This window comes from Grammomys surdaster, unplaced genomic scaffold (assembly GCF_004785775.1).
Source record: "Grammomys surdaster isolate TR1022 unplaced genomic scaffold, NIH_TR_1.0 65, whole genome shotgun sequence".
Taxonomy (NCBI): domain Eukaryota; kingdom Metazoa; phylum Chordata; class Mammalia; order Rodentia; family Muridae; genus Grammomys; species Grammomys surdaster.
In genome coordinates, this window is record NW_021604567.1 from 9,995,109 (window position 1) to 9,999,990 (window position 4,882).

The following is a 4,882-nucleotide window of genomic DNA, read 5'->3' on the forward strand; positions in this document are numbered from 1 at the left end:
GACTGGGGCAGCAGCTGGTTCATATGCTTATACGTTGATTACCCTCCAGATGGAATGAAATGATGAAGTAATTATGAATTATTACAGAAAATTAGGTTTTAAAATTTGACAACATGAAGAAAACAAACTCCAAATCATAGTATTTCTTAATTGAAACGATTAAGGGTTTATATTTCATTTAATATCAATAATGAATGCACTTCTAAAATGAGCACTCTAGTCCTGTCACATCACTTTTAAGATGTTTATTCAGTGTTAGAAATTTAATTGAGCAACTTGTCAGTCCTTTAAACACGATGACAGATGCCTGTCCAAATTACTCCCATCTTTGAAAGTTTTGAGACCCTCACTGTATTTTGGCTAAACATGAATTTTTATTCCCTCAAAATTTTCATTAATAAGAATGATACTGTCCCATATTCTCTTTTTTTTTTTTTTTTTTTTTTTTGGTTTTTCGAGACAGGGTTTCTCTTGTGTAGTTCTGGCTGTCCTGGAACTCACTTTGTAGACCAGGCTGGCCTCGAACTCAGAAATCCGCCTGTCTCTGCCTCCCAAGTGCTGGGATTAAAGGCGTGCGCCACCACCGCCCGGCTGTCCCATATTCTCTTACTGAATTTTCAGAGTGAATTATAACACACCTGCAGAGTATTTTCTCAACAAACAGTTGTTACCATAAAATGGAAGCAGGAATATTTCAAATTCTTATTACTCCTGTAAATTTTGAAAACTTTATCATTATTATTAAGATTTTGTTCATATGCATTGTGTTCCTATAAGTTAAGGACTACCCTATTGGCATCCACTACAGATGTTTGGGAAGCAAATGTCAGGGTAAATATTGCAAGGAATTGCCTAATTTTAGAAACATTCACATCTGATACACATAGGTTGCCGTTACGGAACAGAGCATGACAGAGCTTTGCAGTGTGCTGAACACCAGGGTCCCAGTTTGTTGAAACATCTACAAGGACCTGAAGGCACAAGAATGACACAGGCGGGCTGGAGAGATGGCTCAGTGGTTAAGAGCACTGGCTGCTCTTCCAGAGGTCCTGAGTTCAATTCCCAGCACCCACATGGTGGCTCACAACCATCTGTAATGGGATCCGATGCCCTCTTCTGGTGTGTCTGCAGAGAGCTTCAGTTTACTCATATAAATAAAATAAATAAATCTTTAAAAAAAAAAAAAAGAATGACACAGGCATAAGAAGAGAGTACAGCAGAGATAATAAAACACAAGGAAACAAACAAACAAACAAAGCAAAACAGCAAACACAAAACAAAACCACCTCTTTAATTTACCTGAATTTATCACAGTTCCATTCAACTATTACCTTACCCTTACAAAATGAAGCGAAATCTATTATCTCAACATATATGCAAGGCCAATCTTCCAAGAGCAGATTCTCTGGTGATCTATTTTCTAGTAGCACTAGAAATGATCTTAAATAACAAGCCACTCACCTGCTTTAGTTGTAGTGCCCATAAGAGTAACTTTGGAAGGTGGTAAATGATGAAGTGAGAGGCAAGAAGAAACTGATGCTACGCTGTCCTTACGGACAGGAGCCCAGCACGGCTGTCTTCCAAAAGGCCCAACAAGCACCACAGGTGCAGATACTTTCACCCAACCAATAGACTGAAATCAGGGACTCCTGTGGTTGAATTAGGGAAAGGCTGGAAGAAGCTGAGGAGAAGGATGACCCCGTAGGAAGACCAGTAGTCTCAACTGACCCGGACCCCTGAGATCTCTCAGACACCAAGCTACCAACCAGGCAGGATACGCCAGCTGATAATGAGGCCATTTACACACATAAAGAAGATTGACTGGTCTGGCTTCAGTCAGAAAAAATGCACCTAACCTTCAAGAGGCTTGAGATCCCAGAGAGTCGGGAGGTCTAGTGCGCTGGAGGGTGTTGGAGAGATTGGAGGGGTGGTTGGGATGGGGCAGATGGAGGAATGGGATGAGTGACTGTTGGAAGGCAGGCCAGGAGTAGGATAACAATTAGACTGAAAAGAAAGAAACAAAAACAAAAAACGAGCCTGACTCACTAACACAGAAAATATTTCATAAAGTATTTTCATACTAAATGAGTTTTATCTATATTACTGTATAAAAAAATCACACAATACCATCTTTATATTTCTCTTTCAAACACAAACAGGTCAATTCATGTGAAATGTTGGAGTGATAAAATAATTTTTTGTAAAATTTCACAAAAGACACAACTTCTGGATATTAACTGCTAATGCTGGGAGTTTATTGAACAAAATACCATTTGCATTTTTTAATCAACATTTAATCTTCTTTTTACATATCTGCTAATATAGGTTTACAGTTACTTATTAGAACTCTATATGTCACCTTTAATACACTGGTACTAATTGTGCTTTACTTTTAACCTTTGTATATATTTACACATTTTAATCAAAAGAAAATTACGTCACTTACTCCCTTTTCTTACTACAACCCCTCCCACACCCCCAGCAGACAGCTATTTTTCTGTCTATTAGTGACATGTAATTGCATATGTGTAGTTATGTACACATATGTAAATACAATGCTGAGTCAATCTTTCTTGTCTGTGTTCACATTGCTTTAGGATAGACCACTTTGTTTTGGAAAATCAATCAGGGATTTCATTCCTGGGAGAGGGTAATTATTTCTTTATCAAAAGCTATAACTACTCTCACGTTCAGTGCTCCTAAAGTGAAATTTGACAGGTGTTGTTCACCATCCTCACTGACTGTCACTTATTGCTCTTCTATGGCTATTTCGCAACACTGGCCATCAGTGGTTGGTAGGCTCGGTATTTGAGTAGTACTATTAACTGCTTCCCTCCGTTATCAACTTACATAGTAGTTTCTAGTACCACTGACCACAGAGAAGGTAGGCTTATGGTTAGAACCAGCTCAAATGATCCAATCAGTATAGCCTACGTATGCAGTGCGTTTTAAAATAGGGGCTTCCTTGCAATCTCTGAGAGACTGCCATGGGGAGGCAGCAATCATTTATATTGTTTTAAAAATTATTTGGACTACCATGAACAACCCAGTTACAATGTTTATTTTACCTGGTACTGTGGTTTTTTTTTTTTTAGCACTAGTTGTTGTTGTTGTTTTGTCTATAGTTCTTGTGAGAGCACTTGTGTCAGCCCAAGTGGCTTAACTTCCATTAAGCAATGCCTCACTCCCCCGCTCCCAGCTCTCTCTCTCTCTCTCTCTCTCTCTCTCTCTCTCTCTCTCTCTCTCTCTCTCTCTCTCAATCTGTATACACTTGCTGTGTAAAGTTTTAGGTAAATAAATTATGATTACTTGAGATTTTTTTCAAACAACGTTGGTCTTATTTGTCACTTGTCCTTTGTTTTCCTTCTGTTCTGGGTTCTTTCCTTAAGCTCAGCTGAAGGTTTCTCCTTCTTTGCTGTTTCCAGATTAATATCAGCTGCATGCTGCTAATCCACTCCCAGCATACCCCCACTCATCCAAAGGGTCCCTTTATAACCTCCTGCTATCTTTAGTTACTCCATTTTGTGTACTAATGTTTGAGTATTTGGAGAAAGAAGGACAGAAGAGGAAATAATGTGTGATATTTGTCTTTCTAAGGCAGAGTTACCTCAGCCAATGTAATATATCGTAAGTCCATAATTTTACCTGAAAATTTATTATCTTACAGGTGAATAGCATTTATTTAAGTGAACTGTGTCACAATGTGGTTATATTCAGAAATGATCCATATAAATCGTGTGGAAGAAAAGAATGCAGACAACAATGTAAACAGTATACACAAACCTCATGAGGTTTCAGAAGGGAATAACGACATTACTAGAAACCATGGTAGCCATCATTTACAGAACATTATGGTAAAGAATATGGCTTAATCTTGCTCATTTCCTAAGAATGTGCAAAAGGTGATTTCAAAAGTAATGGAAATGTTAACACTGTAATTGACATGGAGAGAATCTCATGACAGGGTATTATTCAGCCTGTGCCATGACTATTTCTCAATCTTCTTATCCAGAGTGACATAGATAAAATGGAAAATATGGAAGCCATTTCATCTCTTAGGAAAAGGAGGATGTTTTAAGTTGCAGAAAGAATTTGTACTGGGGCAGTATCTGTAATTATTAATGAAAGTCACATTATTACGAAGAGAGCTCTTGTTCTGTAAGGAACCGCAAGGAATGGTTCCTCGGAGACAAGAACGCATTCCTTGAGTGCATGAGATAGGATGAACTAAGATTGTTACTGAAGACAAGAGAGAAAGTGTTTTCTCAGAATCAACTTGAAATTCAGACAGAGGACAAGGCAACTATGGATGGGCAAACTGTCCCCAAGTAGCAGCAGAACTTAGTAGTTTTTGTTTATGTTGCACTGGATAAACATGGATAAATGATGCAAGACAGAAGAGGCTATGAAGCTCCGCACCAAGGTTACAAACAGCCACTGAGGCTAGACTCTGCATAGCATCATCAGGTTTCCTGACAAGGCCATGAGAAGTCATTGCAAAAAGCTATAAAGGTGAAATCTAAGCTACAGCATGTATTATAGGATGCTGGAGGTCCTGGCTACCCACTGAGAAAAGCCACAGGTTCAGAATTCGACTAGACCTAGACAGAGGCATCATACTGTTAGCATCATAGCTGTAAGGGAAGGACTACCTGAGTGCTTTGAAGCCAGGTGACGCCAATACACACCCAAGATGGGAGGCACGAAGCTGATTAATTTGAGTCAGGCCTCCGAGTACCTGCATGGTATTAAACTGAACTTGCTTTGCTATGCTACCATTAATCCATTTAAAAATGAGAACATTTACTCTGTGGCATTGTATTTTGAAGTCTGTAACTTGTTTTTGAATGGATGGAAATCGATGATTAAAAAGCTCTGTGTT